A 22,823-nucleotide genomic window follows, 5' to 3' on the forward strand; every position below is an offset into this window, starting at 1 on the left:
CTTCCTTCCAAAATGTCCAGCAGTTTTCAGAGATAGCCCTGCATTATGCCACTGTCTGTAAGCACAAGAGCTTCTGTAAAGGGGTAAAGAGACAGCATACCAAGGGAGAACCACTGGTGAGGCTGAAAGCCTTGCTAGTTCAGTTGAGATGGGAGTGGGTTCCATAGCCAGATCACATCAGTACAGCAACTATCAGTAGTGAGCCACAGCATGCCAGGTACTGCAATGGCAGAATAGATGGCTACAAACATACAACACCTTGATGGCCAGTGAGTGGCCAGAAGCAGAGCAAATAAGAGAAACCAAGTACCCTGCCCCAAAGCAGTTGCTGCATGCAGATAAACTGAACATCTTTCTCTTGCTCCTACAGTTTGTTGCACATGCAGGCTGATGCAGATTGTTGGTTTTTCATCTTTTATTGCTGCTAGGACTGGGTACCACCTCTTTTCAGACAGATGCCTCCTATTTCTTCCCTCCGTTTTTCATTGCCTTCCCTTCAACAGACTGCACCAAACTTGCAATGCCAGCCTTACCAAGGGCGACATTTAGATTTCTCTATTTTTAACACAGAGACATTTTACTTATTTTACTTAAGGCTGTTTCCATCCTCTGTTTGGTGTAGATATCTCTTTCAAAGAAGCATCATAGCCAGTTTAGGACACCTGCACATTGGACTGTAATATTAACCTGCTGCTTAATCAACAGAGAGTAGTGCTGTTACAGCAGCAGTTCTGTAGACTGACTTGTCTTGCACAGAAGGAGAATACATTAACATAGAATCACAGAATGATTTGGGTTGGAAGAGGCCTTAAAGATCACCTAGTTCCAACCCCCTGCCATGGGCAGGGACACGTCCCACTAGATCAGGTTGCCCAGGACTTCATCCAACCTGGCATTGAACACCTCCAGGGATGGAGCATCCACAGCTCCTCTGGGCAACCTGTGTCAGTGCCCCAACACCCTCTGAGTGAAGAATTTCCTCCTAACATTAATCTAAATCTCCTCTCCTTTAGTTTAAAACCATTCCCCTTGTCCTATCATTTTCTGCCCGAGCAAAAAGTTGTTCTCCATCTATTTTGTAAGCCCCCTTTAAGTATTGAAAAACTGCAATGAGGTCTCCCCAGAGCCTTCTCTTCTTCAGGCTGGATATATGCACTGAATACATCTGAAATGGGGGCACCCCAAAATTTCTAGGTCTGGTGCATGCTAGGCTACCTCTCCAGCCTGCACACTGTGGGTCAAGACGTGGCTGCACGCTATCTTCACATTCCTTGATTTCCACACAAAGGAAATCCAGGTGTGTATACAAGGAAATAGCAGTATGTTCAATAACTCAACTAAACTCCTATTAGAAGCTTTAAAATAGTTAGTTGGAATCATTCCTACAGAATCATTTCAGGCTTCCCTATACTTTATTTATTTAATAAATTTATTATTCATTTTCGTTTTATAAACAAGAATTTGTTTTCTCTCTTTACCAGGTTCTCTCATTTTAGTATCTTTCCTCTCTACCCCTGAATGCAATAAACAGAACAAAAATAGATGAACAAGATTTACTTCATAATAATTTCTTTAAAGCATAAGTGTTTTAAGATCAGACAGAGAAATGTATGTATATTTTATGAAGTTTGCAAACATCATATTAGATACTCTCTGATCAAAATATGTTGTGCTTTGTGCTGAGAATATTTGGGGTGGAAAACTTGTTGTTATTTCAGATGTACACTTGATCTTTTCTACTTAATCTGAGGTCTAGAGTTATCTGGTTCTCCAATCCCACAGGCTTTCTTATTTCAGTGATGAATGAATGGCATTAGCTACCTTAAATCAGTTTACCAACACCCAAGAATTATAACCCCAAATTGCAGTTCTCCACCTGAGTTCTGTTTTGATCAATTGGTGGAAAAAGCTTTGAGATTTGGGACCACTTGGTCACTATCCAACATTTTCCTGCTAACTAAAGCAAGGAGAAAAAATAAATAATCCTAAAAAAGTAACTTGAGATAGAGGCAATCATTTGAAGAAAAACAAGCACAATGTATTCTGCAAATTCAAATTGACACAAATAAATACTTAATATTTTTACAAGCTCAGAAATATTTGTAAATCTGCTGTAGGTTAGAGTAATCAATAACATTTAGGATAAGATTCTGCTGTTCCAGTAAAATGTAATCATTTTCAGCTCCACAGTAAAAAATATTTATTTATTCATTCCAATTAAGTAGCTATAAAATTAGAAACCTGTAGTAACACCACAAAGTGATGGTAAGATTTATTTACTGTGGTTCACATTAGCTGCAGCTACTACTTGAAAAGTCTTAAGAAAGTTTAGAAAGCTGCTGGCTAAGGTTTTGTGTAGGGAAATTGCAAATCATCATTTAACATTGTTAAGATACAGTCTGGGGTTTGGGGAATGGGCTGTCCCCCTGTTGTAGTAGAAAATTTATTTGGCTTTTGTTCTTGATTTTTTTTTTTCATTATCAAATCAAATTTAATTGCTGAATCATATTTGTACTCAAAAAACACATTTTACCAAAGTCTCTCCTAACATTTTAAAACCATCCTTTCTCTCTCATATAACAAACGTCTGGCAATTGACACCATTCTTGTCTTTATGATAAGAAAAAGAAAACATGAAAGAGCAGGACTGTACATGGTGTTTTCCAAATCTGAATCTAAAAGCAACTAACAAAGGTCAAGAAACTGGAAAGGCTGCAGAAATGCTGATTTTTAAAGGCAGACGACAGTAGAATTTAGAGTAGACAGATTAAGCAAAAAGTTGACAGATAACCAAATACTTTCATTCATCTTTTTACACGAGCATTCTCATTGGAGACAATGGGATAAGTCATAGCAAAAAAATCTATGTATGAAAATGTTGCAATCTTATTAAAGATTGTCATAGGAAGCGTTACCATTTTCACACAGATACATGCAAGAGGAATGCAAACAAAAATATAAAGCTAATCATTGCTAATAGAAATTCTGGAGTCATACCTCCCCAGTTCATTTCTTGACTTTCATTTGCCCCTCAAAGCATTCCAGGTATGTATAATAATTTACCTAATTATGGTAGACTTTAGTGATACACTTCAGCTCCTTTCACTGTCAAATGTTAAAGATTTACAAGACTAAAGTATAGGCATAATTACCTTATTTCTCCCTTCTGTAGATTATTTCTGGATTCTCAGCACCTCTATACTTATGACTCACTCTACAAGTCAATCACCTGAAGGAACAAATTAAGACATGTCAAGAAGAAATTGTGCACAGGCAAAGGAGCATGCACATTACATCTGATTCCCCTTACGGGTATTAAGCCTGGGAAAAGCAGAGAACCTCATGATGCTTCTTTTCTGAAAAAAAGTGGTATTACCAGTCCGGCCAAGAGCAAACCTTTACGCTGTGTCTACTGGGACTGCATCCCATGCAGATTACATAGCCTTTCAGTGAGATACTGTAAGGGTTCTGTTTTGAATACTGTTTTTGGATCATATGATAACCCAACCTTAAAGATACACATGCAGAGGTAATTATGGTTTTGGCCAGTGTTGATATCTAATACATGCAAGATTATTCAAATCAGATGCACTTATCAAAGTTGCTCTGGTCTGATTTATTTTCATGTAATAGGCTGCTCAGACAAGAACTTTCTAACATGAATTGATATTTAAAATTGTATTAAATCACCCATATTCATAATTTCTTTCAGCTTTCAGGAAGGAGCTCTTTCAAAACACTAACTAGGTACACAGTTTATTGGGATTGTCCTCCCTTTGCATACACTAGAACTACTAAGGTCAGATTCATTAGCTAGACATTGTATCCTTGTGACATTGAGGTAGCCTGTCCTCTCTTTTAGGTCCAATGAACAGTGGGGTTCATTTCTCTGTCTCATTTGCTACTATATTCTCACTTGCTGCTCCTGCATTAATGAGCTTGTTCAATTCAACAAGATTTTTATGCACGTTTCATTGTTGTTAAGTATTGCACTATCACAAGGTAGGATGTTTTTTTTTCTTCAGGGATCCATTGAATGGATATCCTTCCGGGGATAAAAGCAGGTCAGCTGTTTCAGTAGACAGCATCTCCAAATGTAATTTCTCTATGAATTATATACACAGATATAAACTCAAAGACATTCCTAACTACCCTGGCATTTACAAAAGACAAGGCAGGAAACTGAAGAAGCTAACTTACTATAGCAACAATACTACAGCGTGAGTTGTAGCTGTGTTGTACAGACTTTACTCCTAAAAACAGATTTCCTTTGGTTTCAGTTGGTTATTTGGTTATTCTGTTTTGTAAATCTTGTCATATATACTGTATTTAAAGAATTCTTTCCAGAGAATAGCAGAAAGAGTAATTGGCATAATTACGAACAGATAAATTGTTATATATAAATTAATGAAAGTATCCTGTAACACAGGAAATAGTAAAAATAGGATCTCAAATAAATTAAACATGTGCATTAGTAATCCTTTAGTGGATAAAATAAGTTTATTTCCTTTGCCGGAATGCAAATAGAGTGCAAAATACCTTTACAGACAGGAGAAAAAAAAAAGTATAAAATTTGCTAATAATTTAAATAGTCATTTTACCAAACAGGAGTAGAGACAAGGAACTATAATTATGTCATCTGCATATCTTTTTCAGTATCAAACTGCAATGCCTACTGATGACAATCAATATTTTGTCAACTTAGCTGTTTATCTTGGCTAAAGAGATAACACTCTAGTCCTATAAATATTATCAGAAAGTTTTCATCAGACAGTGATGTATAAGGAGTAATTCCAGAGGATATTATGTCCTGTGGGTACACTTTCTCCTTACAGTTTCTCAAACAGTTCATTTTCAGTCTGAGATTATTTGCTCCTACTTTATACCAGCAATATTGCAATTCCTAGTTGAAATGTCTGTTGAAGCAAAAGAAGGGTAGAATTGCAGACTCTTCTACTTCTCCAGCTACTTCCTACCCATATATTCAGCTATTGAGAGCAATGAGGAAAAAAAAAAAAAAAAAACACAGCACAATTCACTATTTTTGACTCCTTCCAAAGCTAGCAATTCTATGACCTATGTGTGAAAAGGTCCGCCACAAAATGTCTCCTCTGGAGAGGAGACACTGGAACTCAAGTGAGCTGCAAATTCTCAATTTGCTATTATCCACATTTAGACTGAATGGTGAACAGAAGCTTAACCAAAATGTGTCTTTCTTGATTTAAAGTAATATTCTTAAACATCAATGTTATTGATTATTATATGTCATCTGTGAGTGTTATCTCCAACTCTAAGAGCAGGGTGAACAAGATTAGAAAAGAGTTGAAGGTGGGAAGTGTAGTGTAGGAGGAAGGGAATTAAGCAAGTAACCCTGTATATAATATTTGCTTTGAAGATAAACACATTTACAAGAGCACCACACTGTCTATTAACTGGAGGTCAGAGAGACAGTAGGCCAGATTTAGGACTATATTCGTGAGATGGTATCTAGAACATCCCTATGACATTCTTTTTTACTTTGACTGTGATTAGTGAAGCTTCTTTTATTTGTTTCTGTCAGTTTGTGTTAAGTCATCGCAGAAGAAAAAGCAAACAATCTGCTTTATTTGCTTCATAAATATAATTATAAACTTGCCAGAACCAGGTTAGCCACAAATTAACATGACAGCTACATTCACTTTCACATGGATTATTTATGAACAAACTTCCACTGTACATAGCTACTGATAGGACCAGGTGTTGTTGCAGAAGCCAATAGAGTTGCTATAGTGACAGGCCACAAGAGTGGTTTAAAATAATATGATAAATGATGAACATCTTGTAATTTGCAAGCTAGCAAAGTTTGTCATTTAAGAAATATTGGTCACATCTGCAAATACATCTTCTCATATGGGAAAAGATGGGTACAGTGTTCAGAGTCCACATTAAGCTAATATGCTCCCTCTGCTCTCTTATTCCCATAAACACTGCATAGCTCTCAACATCCATGTGATAACTGAATTACTCTCTTCCTCCTTGAAGATACAGATAGTATCTCTTCCCTTCCTCTAAACATTAGACTTAACAAATGTCCATAAAATGATTCTTCTCTTTATCTCTGGAGTTGACAATACACGCTACTTGTGGTAGATTTTTAAATATTTAAAATTCATTCACCTTTTTAGATCTCTGAGCAACCATGGAAACTAGCAGATTTTCCAAATAAATAATACAAAATAAACCTATTTTATCCATCAGTTAGCACTTCCAGACTAAACAAAACAAAAACAAAAAAAAAAAATCCCAACCCCCCCATAACTATAGAAAAGAAGAGGGCCTGAAATTTTTATTAAAGCTATTAGTAAAAAACATATAGATTTGTCATTACAATTCCAGAACTTTCTGCATGGAGGTTTCATCCATTGATATTTACATACAATATAAAGTACTGTTGTGGTTTAGCCTGGCTGGCAGCCAAACACCACACAGCCGTTCGCTCACCCTCCCCCCTCCCTCTCCGGGATGGGGGAGAGAAACGGGAAAGTGAAGCCTGTGAGTTGAGATAAAGACAGTTTATTAAGACAGGGAGAAGAATAACAATAATAATAATAGTATTAATAGTAATAATGTGTACGAAATAAGTGATGCACAATGCAATTGCTCACCACCTGTTGACCGATGCCCAGCCTATCCCCGAGCAGCCGGCCCCCCCCTCCACCCCGGATAGCCACCCCTATATATTGTTCAGCATGACGTCAGATGGTATGGAATACCCCTTTGGCCAGTTTGGGTCAGCTGTCCTGGGTCTGTCCCCTCCCAGCTCCTGCTGCATCCCTAGCCTGCTCGCTAGCAGGACAGAGCGAGAAGCTGAAAAGTCCTTGGCTTGGTGTAAGCACTGCTCTACAACAATTAAAACATCAGCATGTTATCAGCGCTCTTCTCATCCTAATCCAAAACATAGCACCCTACCAGCTACTAGGAGGAAAATTAACTCTGTCCTACCTGAAACCAGGACTAGTACAGGAATCATAAGGCTAAGGAATGAGAAGAAAAATGAAAAAAATCCCTGCATTTCTGCAATAGCATAATATTGAAAGAACTGGGTACCATTTAGATGGTGGCAATGACAAACTGGTATCAGCTTTTGGATCAACACACACAAAGCTACAGCCCCAGCACGGAAAGCATGACATCTTGGCAAACTAGTCAAACAATAAAGTAATGGTAGGACAGCCACATTTTCTAAACAATGTTAGCTGCAATAGGGTCACTTGAAGAGTCCATTACAGTTCTGAGATGTGTAATGTATTTAAGGCTCAATTTAATCTTTTAGATTGCCTTCTGTATTTCTGCGTTCAGTCAGTCATGTTGTTTCCCCACTCTCTTTTTTCTATCTTGTGGTAGAAGTACTAAACATAAGTAGAAGTTTTCTTCCTTCTACATATGTGCACTCTTTCCAAAGCTAGAAACTTCTCTGACATTCATTATACTGAACTAGGAAAGGAAAAGGAACAAGCAACTAACATTGCAAATTTTAGAAACTACCTTTCTTCATAAAAATGTAGTCCGTAACTTCAGCACATGGTGTGACCTTGCTATGAGAAAGGAAGCCATCACCAAAATGATTGCATTTTAATGACTGGAAAAGCAGCAGACGTGAGTTTGCTGCAGGCTGCTAAAAGTAAACCTTTCAAAATGGTGAGTTGCATCTTCTGTAGTATGCATGGTTATACAACAAGTATCAAATGCAGCTCCTAACTCATGATGTGTGCTATCTCACTGAGAGAAGAAAAGCATAACTGTATTCAACCTCAACTCCACAAGAACGGTTTCATTCCACCAAAGTCATCTTTGCAGCATTGAAAGCTGTTGAATTAAAATAATTGCCTCACAAGCAGAGGGAGGAAGGAAAACTTCCACTGGCTGAACAGGGAGCTAGAAAAAGATTGGGGTTGCGCTCCCCATAACACTGCATGTTATACAATTACTCTTTTAACCATTGCTTTACTGCAGCCTAATTGTGTGCCAAGCAGCATAAAATGGATGGAGTGATGAACATAACTCTCTTTGTGACAGCTGTCTTTACCAGGTGGCCTTACTCTGTCTCTACCAACATCACAAGCGCTACAACTTGCCATCACCTGCTTGTTCCCCACCTCCTCAGTGCTCAGAGCAAGAATGCTTACCTCAATCTCAGGTGTTTGCTGGTCTCTTCAAGCAAAATTCTTTGCAAAGCCCTATAGCTTCAAACACGGCATGGTGATCCACATTTTAAAGAGTGTAAACCTTTCCATTTATTTCTTGCTGCATGGTTGCTCTTGTATCTTTTATCTCCTTGCTGGTTTGTCCTTGTGATGGTATCCATCACCTTGCTATACAATTCTCTGTCATCTATGGAAAACTGCCATCTCCCATGCTAGTATCACATCCTGCTGTTAATAAAAAATAAAATAATTTTAAAAAGGACAAATCAACAGAAATCTCAATAGTACATCTTTGCTGACATATCTCTCGTGAAAGAGAAGTGTACTAATTGGTGTAGACTAGTCTGATATAATCTTGTAGTATGTCAGTCTTACCCAGATTTTAATTTTTACTTACAAATTAGTCATCAACGCTCAACAGAGAAGAAATATCAGGAGTATCCTGACAGTGACCATTGGCTATACTTTGGGATGTGCTATATCTACTATACTAATACATATATATATACACTAATATATACTATATAATATACTATATTATATTACACAGTGCAAGGACACAGCATATTTTGAAGGCTCATTAAATAATTAAAAATTAAAAATGGCCTGCCTTCTATCTCTGTATCCCTCTTTCAGCCACTGGAATATTCATGTTCTCTTCTTTCTTCTTTAAATTGTTAACTTTATATGAAGCCTCACATAAAGCACTCAATCACATGAAGACAAAAATGCAAATTCTCCTTTTGTTTCTATGAATAGGAAAAAAAAATAGCAGAAGTCTGTTAACTGAAACAACTGATAGTACTACACTTTATGAAGGCTCAAAAAGTCTTATAAACCCCAGAAACTTTAGTTTGTAACATACTTTGTAAAGGCACAGCATGTCGGAGGTTTGAATTTAAATAAGCCAACCAAAAAAATCATTAAGACCTAAGAAATCATCTAGACTTCAGCAGAAGCTGTCTTGAAAGACCAAGCATGTAGACGCCTTATGTGGCTTGAGTATTCAGGGAATATTTAGAACATTAAAAATATTTATCATCATAAAAGAGAGGAAGTGGATTGTTAATGGTATATGAAGATGGTATTTACAGAGGCAAAAAAGCTACACATAGGCAAAAAGAAAATTTTTTTCTACTTTCTTTGCATTCTACCCATTTTCAATTTTGCAAAAGCTAATATTCTCCCATCAAGTGTATTTTAAGTAGCTTTACTCTGATTAAAAAAAAAAAAGTCCTTTCTTCAGTAAAATGTTATTTTCTTAATTCCTCATAATATCTTCAATCAAAACACTTTATCATAAAGATCTTCTGGCTGGTAAAAATGCAGAGGAAGTGCAACAACAAAAGGTTGATTAATAACAAGCAAACAAAAGAATTACAGCCTAATTTGAATATTATTCTTACTGAAATTGTAAAGTAGTTTCATGAAAATATTTCATAAACATTTTCACAATTATACTTCAACATTTCTACTCATTTTTCATCTTGAAACTAAAATCAATTTATCTGATTGTACTATCTGCCCCTTCTTGTGGTAGCTGAGCAGGATACAGTGAGTAACATTGTGTTTCTATACACTTGCTATGAAGTATATGAATGCTATACTAGGTCATCTCTGATACAGTGGCAGCTGTAGATATGAAACATCTGGCATCATCTAGATATAAAAAGTTGCTTCCACTAAAATTTCTGCTCTGCCAATAGCAGAAGGGCATAGTTTCCTGAATGTTTCAACACATGCTTCACGTTTCGAACTGGAAAGTGCACCGTTCATAGTCTGAGAAATTCTCAAAGCAATGAAATGTTGAACTTAGTTTTTAAATGCTTAAGATGTGTTCTTTGTTTTTCTGAAGTTACTTTGGTTGTGTTATTTAAATATCAAGTTCTTGACATCTTTCCCTTGTTTTACATAAATAGCTCAACACAAGAAAAGCTTTAGTCATAATTCTTTTTCAATTTAAAAAGAGAACGGCATTTAAAAAAATAAACTAGCCTTCAAGTGGATTTTAGACTCACACTTTTCTTTGTAAAGATAAGATATTCCCTTACTTCAGAAATACTCAGGGATTTTATTTCAATATTTATCAACAATAATGGTGGAATGGAATGTTTTGTTCTTCCTCATACTGAATAATTTAGCTTTTTATTGGTCTCAGGCTTATTTTCAATATTTGATTTTAAAATACAGCTCCAAAAATTACTTCTGCAACTTCATAAGACAAGAAGAAATAGTCATAGACTAATTTTGAAAGAATACAAATGTAAAATAGAATGTTAGGATAATTTTTGTTTTTTCTTCACCAGACTCCTCCAATAAACTAACTCCATTTCTTCAAACCTGTGATAAAATTTTAATATGGTGGTTTGAAAAGAAAAAAAAAAAAAAAAGGAAAACAGACTACATAAAATTTCTATTATTTTCAGATTCAGATCCATTGTAAAATCATAGTTCTTTTACAGTATCACCACATCATAATTCAGCTTTTTTATCATTCCTTTGTGTGCCCTATATGGCAAAATTATAACATTGTAAATTGAATAGAACAGCTTGAAGATTTGCTAAGGTATTTGCTACTATGTCAAATGATTTCTCTCACTCAGAAATGTCCTACAACCAGCTTATTTTACAATGCCCATGCAAATCACATACATTAGAATTTAAAAAGGAATGCAGAAAAGAGCCCACAAACAAATGATTGTTTCTAGATTTCCTTAAGTCTGAGAGTAATTCTATCATTTAGCATTTCAATTGTAAATATTGTGTTGTAGTATACAATAAATTGTCATTGTAATGGTGTTCTGCTTCCAGAACAAAAAAGTAGATGTAGTAGATTGATTAATCATTGTGAAACATTCACTGAGTTCTGCAATTAGAACTTTATCACTGAACAATGACATTCACACAAGTATTCTTATACATCTTTATTTTCAGGTAGAGTAACATTACCTGTCTCACATACTGTGTTCTTTACACAGCAGGAGCTAAAAAAAAAAAAAAAATAGCAAAATTTGCTACATGGCTCACAAGCCATGTGGAATATATCTGTGAGTTAGGTGCGTTAAAAAAAAAAAAAAGGAAAAAAAAGAGCCTCTTTCTCTGACTGCAGAAAACCAGACATAGCAAATTCTTAAGGAGGTTTATCCTACTTCTATGCAGATGATTTGTACATTAACTGGTCAAAGAAAGAAAATCATTTCAGAATTTTTTTTATGACTGTCACTTCTAAACATGTCCAGTTCCAAGAAAGGGGAAAGTTTGCAGACACAGACTGAATTTGAAGGACCGTTAGGTTGGGATTCATATGAATTTTGGACTGATTCCTTACAGGGATATCTTTTAAGTGCTTTTCTTCTTGGATCTTAGATAAAGTTTAAAAACATATTGAGACAATTCCAAGACCTCTACATCTTCGGAAACGCAGCAACTGATTCATGATGATGTTTCTTCAGAAACAAACAATCACTGCACCTTTTTTTTTTTAAAAAAAAAAAAGCACAGAAACACTTCAGTGAAGAAATATGATAATTATTCAAGTTAATTTTACAGAGAAAGTTTAAAAAAAGTTACTTAAAAAAAAAAGTTGTCAATCAGAACATGAAGATCAAGGAAAATACACCCCTATAAAATCAAAAACATTTTGACAAACAGCAGGAAAATACCAAAGCATTTCCACATTCTATTTGAAATTCTTTCTGTGTTGTCAAAGATCAGCTTATGACAAAAGGCTCAAAAGTGACTCTTACAGAATATCTGGCTTGAAAATACTGAACCAAACTTGGACTACTTAAAGAAAATTGCAAAAGCAGAAGTTTTGAAAGTAAATAGAAGCCTGATGACAAGTACAACTAAAATCTAGTAAAATGAGATAAAAATCAGATCATTAGAACATACTTGTGTGGGTAAATCTTATTCATTACTATCATACCAATCCTTTGGATCCAGAAGTATTACAAGTATTTGACCCTCTAGCTTAAAAGAGAAAACCCTCTAGCTTCAGTTACGGAAATCATAAAATTTCTTATATGTTGTTCTACATACAGTATTTGTTATGTTGTTGGGAGTCTGATGATGCCTATCTATATGGTTCATAACTGGTTACTACTGAGGTTCAATAAGCATAGAAATTATACAAAAGCGGTCAGAATAAATCTCTAGATGCCTTGTTTTTTATGAACAGTATTTTAGTATAATAGACATGAAGGACTTCAATCTGTAAGTAGGCAGCCTCTGTATCACAAGTAGGAGCTTGAGACAAGTAGGAGCAAGAGCAGAACTCAGGGAAACACGTTGCTCCTAATACTAGTCAAACTTTAGCAGAGTATGTGAGTACATGGAAAGCAAATATCATGCTGATTCTTTTTTAAATACAACTACTCTGAGTGAGGAAGAGACACCCAGAAATCCAACCGGATCCAGAGGTTGGAATGTGGCAGAGGCAGCTATAAGTGATGCATCTGTGCTTAAGTGCATCTAGGTTTGAGCATCTAAAGGTCTGTGCTTAAGTATATCTAAATTTGTTAGCAATTGAAGGAAAGAAAAAAAAATCTAAACAATGAAAAAGTTGTTTTATACTTATTAAATACAACTTACCAGCCACAACTGCAAAAAGTTCCTAACTTGTTCCACAGTGTTATTTACCCAGACTTAATAAACAAAACACACAGGCACACTTTTTCAGACTGCAATCAACCATGAGAAAAAGACCTGAATTTGAAAAACCAAACAAGTAGACTCTTTCCAAATTTGCGTGGATAGTTTTGAGATTTATTATGCCAGTGTAGATCCAATATGCTAATCCAGTTTATAAGTGACTGTGACCTTTTAGGAACTTGATTTTTGAGATTCGTGCCTGTCCTTGCTTACTCACTAGATCGTGAGCAGTTTTGTTGCATTAGGTATAAATTGAGCTCAGCTTCCTGACTTCTGTGGAACATGCCAGTTGGTATCAATCAAAAGGCATAGACTTTAATGAAAATTTGCATAGTACACAAAGGTGAACAATAAGCTCTTAGAGTTTAGTGTTTAGTTTTCCCTAAACCCAGGACACAGCTTTCAAAAGTAGCTGTTCAAACTGTACAACCTCATTTATTATCATTTTAGTCAATGACCTTTGTGTCAGTATATGACTTCAGAAATTCAACAATCATTGTTTGATGAGGTCCTACTTAGACAAATCAAGTTGCCAAAATTCAGAAAGAGGATAATCATTAACTGCAGATCTCAGGCTGTCTTGAGACATAAAATAATTGACTGATTACTTAGGGTGGCAAACACCTGTCTGAGTAACTGCACACAGTGTAGCAATATAACCCTATTCTATAGAATAAGTTCATGTGTGGAGTCTTCTTAGGTATTATGTCATAGGATATACTTTGGTTAGTAAATCTACATGTTTATCTGAAGTCTGACAACTGTTGCTGTATTTTAATTTATGGCAATCACAGCTAAAGGTGATCTGAACAAATAGTTGAGAATTGAAGCAGTAATTAGTGGAACCAAAGAAGTGTGGAATGATCGTGGATAAATAAAATAGTCATTTTCTGGTAGAGGGTGTCAAAGATTCTTAAGGAGAGTTTAAATTAATTGAAATTGCTTTATGAAAAATGCAGTATGGATATATCATTACAATCCATTAATGCCTATCATTTATAATCATAATAAAGTTTACTACTTGAAGTTATGTAAAATAATATTGTATTTTATACATCATCACGAAGATTTAGGACCAAACTATTTCAGATAACTATTCTTACCAGCAGGAGCATTAAGCTTCTTTGATACCTTGTAAAATAACAGCTTTCAAGGAATTACAGTTCTGTCTTGTCCGTACTGAGGGAAACAAATATATACTCCTGCCTTTCCTACAAACACCTATTCAAGTATAATCCATGAATAATGCACAAAGCATACTATCCTTAGTGTGTAAACCCCATTCTTATGGTCTTTTCCTTTTGAAAATAGCATCTGAAGAGGATGTATCTTCACTTCTTCACTTCTAAAGCTTCACCAACACAGCAGCCCCTGCAGTTCTCTATGCGAAGGTAACATGTTGTTCATGTGGGTTACACAGACCTTGGTGCCCACATTCTCTGCTTTTGCAAAGTGATTGCTTATAGTGCCAGATTAGAGAATGAAAAAAGATACTGGACACTAAATTTCTTTAATGAAGGTACAAATGAGAAGTTGCTAAGCCTCAGAAAAATAAATACTAGTGACCTTGTCCCACTGAACCATCTGCATTCACCAACAAATATTGCTAAGACTTTTAGGGGCCTCGGCAACAGTTAGTGAAGAAGTGCATGAATGGATGACCTATCAACAAGATCTTTTTTTTTTCCCTCCTCTATATGTACTTAATCGTGATGCTTGCTTAATGCCCATCCCTCAATGCTCCTGAATATTCCTGGATCAGCCACATGTGGTAGACCAGGATTATAGAGAGATAGCAATAATAAAACATTTTGTTAGATGAAGAAGCAAATGGATGTATCCAGCAACACATAACACAAGATACTGATTTGATTGCAACTCTCAAAAGGGAGAAAATCTTATCATTAGCGGTTTTGTTGGGTTGATGTTGACTCCAACCACAACTTTCAGAAAAAAAACAAGTGTTCCGACCCATCAAGGATAGTAGCAATACCTTAGGGATAAATGAAAGATTTGGCAACAGTACAGTTTGCCAAATTTCACTCATTTTTTCATATAGAAGTGGAAAATACAAATTAAGGAATATTTTGTGTACCTTCAAAAAAGGGGATGTGGGATTTGAAAATGCATTACGAGTGGTATAATTTTCTGTGGGACAAGTGGCAATCTCATCTGAGATACAGCTGTCATGATCTGACCCTTGGGCAGGATCGGATCACATTTCCATTGTCCTTGGTAATACAGTCTACACAGTGTTCAAGTACATATTTTAGAGTAGTAATTACTACTTTGATTATCTAATAAGAATGCTTCCCGTAGTCTTCAAAGAAAGTAAAGCTATTGAAACTGTTTAATTCAATGAACTGGATTTAAACTGATCTCATTCTAGTGACATTGTTTGCAGATGATTAAGTACTCTGGGAAAAAATTAAACATGATTTGCATAAGAAAAGGAAATCTAAGATGCTTCCAAAGTTCAGAAACTGGATTTGATTCATAGAACTTTTGAGGCAAGAAGAGACTATCTAATCTGACCTGTTGTATGACTAATACAAGATGTGATCTGTATGCAGATCCTTTTTCTGATTCAACAAGCTTATATTCAGATGTGCCTTTAGGCATGTAAACTTTAACTATGTTGAATTCATAAGTCTGAAAAAATGTATCTTGAATTTCCAAAGGGAATGTTATTTCTAGGAGATTCTGACATTACTATTAGTAATTTTGAATAGAAATTCTGCAATATAAACTTCTGGTAATTTTGTCTGCTTTTCTGTCACAGGCTACAGATGTATCAGTTGTAAAGATGAAAAAAAATATGCAAATTATTCTTTCAAATGTTTCCAGACACCATAGTTCCTGCAAATTCTTTCATACTGCATCTGACAGTGAAACTACTTTCTAAAATGAAACTCCACTACTTGAGTATGACTATAATAATTTAGTTCCTAATGTATTTTCAGACCTCATTCAGGCCCTTCAGTCTGACAATGCCACATCTTGATGTCCAATGTTAAATGACAATAACTTCACATTATTTAGCTTTCTACTGCTGCACAATGTAGGAGGTTACAGGCTGTTTCCTCGAACAAATGGCTTTTTTCAAATCTGATATAATTTCACTGTCATCATTTTTAGACATTAGCCTTACATTCTCCAGGAGTGGGATGTCTAACCACCAGAAAAAGACAGACACGAATCATTACTAACAGGACAAAGATTTTTGTTTGCAACTGTATCTGGTTTTGTCTTGTCATTGCAACAAGACACTCCACTTTTCTCTTACCACCTTCATTCACTTGTACTTTTTCCTCTAAACTGGTAGTTTCTGCTTGCTAGTGCGTGGTTTTGTTTTGCCTCGGGAGAACAGCAACGAAAAGGCAAAACCAAAATCTTGTAAAGTGTCACTACTCTTGCTCCTATTGTGATACATTAGTGCCCAATTAAAACAAAGCAACAACTACCTCTCTTTCAATATCTCATCTTTCAGATATTTTAAAAGGAATATATTTCAGACCTTAGACATTATCTGGATACTGCTGGTAGCACTGCCATGCAACAATCCACTACCAGAGACATAGCACTATTTCAGCTCCTTTGAATCCAATCAATGGATATGCCCAACAGCACAGTTTCCCTAGGGACAGGATTTTCACTAATGAGCAGGAGCATTGGTGTGATGCTGCATCCCTTTTTCTGGGCCTCTATTGCAGAGAACACAAGAAAAAATGGACAGATCTGTGATATCCTTAAGTCCCAGCAATTCCTATTTACCAATAAGCAGCACTAGGGCAATAAGCTTTAATTTTCTCTAAATTGTGAAGCAAATCAGACTGGTCAATGGCCAATTTTAGAACAAGAGGAGCATGACAGTAGCTAAAAGCTAGTTGGCTCCATCATAGTATGTTGTACTGTGCTAAACCTGCACTGTGCTAAATCGGAAGACTTGGTGTGCAGCTATAAAAGTGAACCAAATGTTTTAAAGTTTCCACTAAGACATAATACATAAGAAAAAAAATCAGTATTAACTAAACAGAAAGATCCCCAAGCTCTATTAGGAGGTTAAATGCAACTGATACATTCTAATAATTTAAAATGTTATCTACAGTGCTTCTGACTTTTAGACATTATTTGTCTATGGTTTTAGGAGGTTAGAAGTAAAAAGATACCAAAATTAACTCTAATTCACTTTGGAGAGTCTTGCTGGAAGATGAGTGGGTGAGAAACAATTGACTTATTACAGAGCTTGAAAGAGGGAAAGCTTGTCATTATTACTAGGTTGCCAAAGTTTGTGGACTCACCAGTGTCTACAGGCAATCAATTCTGATCCAATTTAAACCCAATTCATATCAATATAAAGTTATTTCTTCCTCATATAAACTAAATAAACAGAATCTTGAACTAAATTAGCAAAAGTGTCCATATAGGAAGTCACAGTTTTAACCAAATAAAGTCTGAAATTACTATCAACAAAAGCAATACAGCCCATGTGAAATCAAGCAATAACAGTACGCTGATGAATAGTGATATTCAATGCTGTATAGGCAGAGACTTATTTGATCAGCTTGCATTCGATATAATGTGTTTTCAAATATGTGATAGAAGACCTAAATGCTACCCCTCTCTTCTCTGAAGCAGGTTTGCAAAACTCATTGACATTGATAAGGACAGCAGTAGGCCTTTGCTATTGATTACTTCTGCCTATACATGTCCACAGGCAAGCTCCCAGTAACCTAATGCAAACCTGGCTTCTGAGACTAACTGGCTAAATAATGGATGAACTGTGACACACACACAGTGTTTATCCACAGTGATACCTCTGAAATTTCATCTGTAACTGAATTAGGCTGTTAAAGTCTAATTGCATTAGGGGTGACTATTGCTTATTGGGCTGAATTCTTACAAAGGTTGTCAATCCAGTCCTCGCTCTCCTGCTCTGGATTTCATCATATATCAAGGCTTGCAACCCCCAGGAAATCAACACAGATGATGGAATGGTGCAGTATTGTCCTCTCATTACCGAATTTCCATCCCAGATGGCTTGGCAGTAACACGTCTCCAGGTCCTGCTGTCAGATAGGAGCTTCATTTGAATTACTTCCATTCCAGGCTCCTGGACACCTTCCTGACCTTCTTGCCTACACATAATGTCTTCTCCAGACTTTTGTTCTCACTATACTTCACCCCACTGAAGCATAATGGGGACAGCTGTCTTCACCATTAATGAGACAGGATGAACAGATGCAGGTGAAAGGGCCACTTGCTGTATGAGTAGTAGTCTAAGTTCAAAACAGAGACACAGAAATTACAGTATGCTCCAATATGTGGTAGATGCTCACAGCAGTTACTTCTCATGCCCTTAGGTCTTTGTGAGTAAATCTACATTAGAGTGCATCAAGCCAATTGTTCTCATTGCTAAGCATGAATTTCTTGGTGCTTTAATTAATTCACCCACAGCATGAGCACCACTGTGTTTGAAGCACACTCATTCTTGAAGAGCTTGGGCAGATAATTACTATCATGAAATAAAGACTAATGGACTGATAGAAAGAGTAGATTAGAAAAATGCAGGAAAACAGGTACAATTTTAGTGAGACCAGCACATTTAACTTGAACTCCTGGCAGAAGCAATCACTACAAAAAAGGGTGTATGTGCGCATTTTATATATACACATATATATAAATAAAATTATCTTCATTTCCATCAGTCTCCCAAAGGCTTTCTGGGTTGAAAATATCTCTTTTTAGTTTTAGGTTTCACCTGGAGGTGTATTTAAAAAATGCCTAGTCATATTTTTATTTGTTGGCTTAAAAACACTTGGGGCAGAAGGAAAAAAAAAAACATAGTTTTCATTTGCCTTTGTTCTTAAAAAGTTGGTTTATGTACTCCATGCAGCAAGATGAAAATGAAAAAAAAGGAAAAATTAAATCACAGCAATAAAATATGTAGACACTTCTCTTACTTGCCCAATAAATGTGCTATTCCAGATAAATGGGAAATGTGTACAGTCTGTTAGAATACTTCTTAAATATGAATGGTTTTTGTTTGTTTGTTTTTCCCCCTTCTCTCTGAAATCTTCTATAGCAGGACACAGCCTTCATACTAGATTTTTGTGACATATCTGCAAGCCTTTTGCTTCTCTGAATTTCAGTTTTTTTTTGAAGTCAGGCCACAGGAATGCAAGTTTCCTTGCGATGCTTTTTTCATACGTTAGGAATGTGATCACGCTTGTAATTCATACAACTAGTATGTTTTGGGGTGCACTTTTCAAATAGAAAGATAAGGTTAATACAGCACTGCATTTACAACAACAACAAAAAAAACACAAAGAGAAGCCCATTCATACACTTAGCACAAAAGTTGTTGGTTGAAGCCAAACAGAAATTTATGCACATTCAGTTAAAGATTTTAGTCAAATCTTTAATGCAGAACAAAGCAACTCATAAAAACTGAAAAAGTCAAAATAAATCTGAATTAGATAAATAATAGAGACCATTATCAAGAAACACAACCATAAGATATATTAACATTTTAACTCACAGCATTATTTCAGTCAAATCTCTGTATTTAGACTCAACAGTAGAAAGCTGTGAAAAAAAGAAATGACACCTTTGATCTCAGATTCAGATCAAGCACCTGCATGCTGTACATCTTAAACATCTAGTAACTATCAAACATCTAACAAAAACGTAACTAATATAAATATCTAACATCTAATATAAACATCTAAACATATAACTGACAGACATCTAATAGCGATATAACTATAGGTAATAACTATCAGAATATTCGAAGGTATCATCTACTTATTCTATGACTACCTGATGTTTTCCACTTTGTACAGAAAAATATTTACTGAATGTATGACAAGCTGATTGAAGGCCAGCTACTGGGACCTCATCTGGAATGTGCTAATTGGAAGGGAACGTGTATACAAGTGTCCCAAAACCCAGATGATTGCCCTGATCAGCAGGCTATGTAATTAGGGCTCTATTTCTGGGTTTTCATGATAATTTGGAACTTAGTGGTGCAGTGTTCTCTCCAATAAAGAACAAAAATAAATGTGGAAAATATTATATTACATGCGGAATTCTTGTTTTCCAGCCAAATCTACATTTACTTTACTGTTAGCAAAACCTTTACTTCCCTTGAAAAACACTCCTCCTTCACTTTGAAGGAGTTAGGGTAACATTTTCAGACTCAGCAATATCCTATATAAATCCAGAAATTCATTGGAGAATGAAAAAGAAAAGAGAAAGAGAGAGAGAGAAGAGAGAGAGAGAGAGAGAGAGAGAGAGAGAGAGAGAGAGAGAGAGAGAGAAGAGAGAGAATAGGCACAAACAAACCAAAGCTATCATGAGGTTTTTAAGGCACATCTCAGAGAAGAAAATCCATACAAAAGGGAATAAACAAACCTTTCAGTGTAGTGGATCCTTAAAAGGTTTGCCACCTCTGTTTCACATTGACAAACTCATATGGGTCTCTTTCCTGTGTTCAGTGCTACAGCAAAATCCCAAATAAATTTCTAATTTAAGGAAGAGCTAGTGTCAGCTGCCAATCAACACACGTTCTGCTTTACCATCTATCCAATTTATTCTCTAATAGAGCCACAGCTGTAGTTTTCCTGCTTGCTTTATTTTGTATCTTTCTGACGCTGTTGCAACTTGGTTTTACGCACTTCTTTACAATCCTCTCTAAAGCTGTTGCAGTCTGTTCACATACTGCAGAGCACACATGCAATACCATGGGTTCTGTTGGTGTTCCAGAGCTATTTGTTACTGTCATCATTTCAACACTGTGCTGTTACTCCAGGCTGCCAAGTATTGTTTTTCATGTACATAAATTTTATGCCTAAAGACACCTTCCATTTATATTTAATAAAATGACTATAATAATAATACCTTACATTTATATAATCCCTTTTCATCCAAGGGTCTAAAAATACTTTATGAACATTTTAAACTTGGATATAATGCTACAGATTGTTCTACATGCCACTGAAAAACAACTACTTTTAGCATGCAACATATCTGCTTAACAGTGCAGAGCAGCACTGCACCATTTTGAATGTTTGTATGACTACGTCTGTTAGACAAAACAGCACCACAATTATCCAAGTGCAGAAGCACAGAAGGGTGACATTAGGAGGGAACAATATGGATCAATTTGCTGCTCATATGGGTAAATTTAAAGGGAAGTCAGAGGCACTGATTTGACAAACGAGAAAAACCATCCAAGGTCTGTGGAAGAAGTAGATGAGTTGCTTAGCAAAAGAAAAGAAAGAAAAAAAGTTAAAACCATTTTTCTATTCATTTCTATTCACTTCCATGGTCAAACTAACCTAACAGTTTAGGGTAAGCATACTGCTTCCTACTTTCACATAACCAGGCTCATCCCTTAGACATATTTCGATTTAGATGTTGAATCAATTCAACAATGACACAACCCGGGTATCAGTATTTCTCAAGAAGTGCTGTAGTCAAGACCAGAAAGTGAAGGGATAAGAGAAGAGAAGACGTCATGTTATTTCCACAGCAGACATTAAAACACCATGCAGCAAAGTCAAGATTGTCTATGCTCCTCATCATCTACAGTTATAATATGAGCTATTTCTTGTGAGTGTCTGTGGTTCAAAGAAAGGGCTCTGATTGCTACCTGTACAGTGCCACACTGTGCCCTTGAAGACGAAATAGGAAAACAGCAATACTTTGTAAGCTTAATTGTAAAATTAATTTATGATGCTTAATATCTAAACTCCTCTCAACCTAACAAGTAGAGAAAAAAAAGAGGTACTTTTCTAAATGTGTGTCCAAAAAGAATGCTCAGAGTTCTATATATACATCAAGGGCATCACATGACACTAAGTTTGTCTGAATCTGTTTTTGTTGGAAAAGGCTGTTATAATATTGGCCCTGTTCTTATCTCTTGAAGACAGTAGCCCAAATTCTTCCCTGTTACACAAGTCCAATCTCACATTGATTTCAATGGGTTTCAGTGGAATAACTGAAAACAGAATTTGGCCCCTAATCTCTGACTTTATCATATAACTAGTAAGTGCTTGGCTGAGATTAGATTTAAAGATAGCCCAGGGGGATAATTCAAGGACTCGAGAACCTTTGCTGATGCCAAAGTCTTCTGCCTTTGGGGAAAACGTAAAACGAAACAAAGTACATTTGTAAAACTATATTCCTTAAATGAAAGGAAACTTCACTAACACGCTAAATAGTGTTTCTCACCCTCCTTCAGTAAGAAAAATAAGAGGGAATATTTATGTTCTAGAAAATAACTCAGCATTTCCTTTTCTAATGTTTTATTTTAAAAATTTATATGCAATTATGCTTGATTGTGTTAATGAAGTGAATCCTTTTGATTTTTTTTTTACACCTATGAATAATATAATTGAAAAGAGCAAGTACTTTCATATGCATTTGTCTACAACGGTTTTCTTTTGACTTCGAGTTAGTCACCTAAATACCTGGGCCTAGCTTCTGTTACAAGCCACTCTGTGCTTCAAGTTAATCAATGAGATAAGTAATGAGACTTTTTGGAACTTTGAGTTGTTGAGTACTAAAACACAAGGCAGACTCTTACAGCCCAGGGATCTTCAACATTTGCAGCAACTATGCTTTCTGATGATTGAGGAGGTGGCTTATATAGTAGCTTTTTTTTTGTCTCCACTTACCTGTCTTCTTTGTTAACTTTAAAATCTGAGTCCAGTTCAACAAGACTCAATCCACAAAAGCAGAGGTCACTGAGTAGAAATGACTTGATTGGACTTCATAGCAATGCTGCTGCTTGCTGCTGACTTTGTGGAGACATGCATACCACTCTTAATACTTCGGGGAAAACAAACAAACAAACAACAAAAAAAACAAAGTCAAACACTTCTTAACTCTGAATTATTTAGTCATACACTACACTAGTTTATATTACTAAATACTATGAGGCCAGAAAACAAGCTGTGATTTCTATTTAGCCTCAATGAAC

The 22,823-nt window shown here is 35.8% G+C and overlaps 1 long non-coding RNA gene across 1 annotated transcript; it reads right to left on the reverse strand.

The window, feature by feature from the left end:
• Positions 1–3,152: 3,152 nt before the first annotated feature.
• On the reverse strand, positions 3,153–22,668 carry LOC121069997. Its single transcript, XR_005819814.1, has 3 exons — positions 22,519–22,668; positions 8,166–8,411; positions 3,153–3,229 (listed from the first exon to the last, which is right to left on the reverse strand). It is a non-coding gene; the product is annotated as an uncharacterized LOC121069997 (long non-coding RNA).
• Positions 22,669–22,823: the final 155 nt, after the last annotated feature.

Source organism: Cygnus olor, chromosome 4 (assembly GCF_009769625.2).
Source record: "Cygnus olor isolate bCygOlo1 chromosome 4, bCygOlo1.pri.v2, whole genome shotgun sequence".
Taxonomy (NCBI): domain Eukaryota; kingdom Metazoa; phylum Chordata; class Aves; order Anseriformes; family Anatidae; genus Cygnus; species Cygnus olor.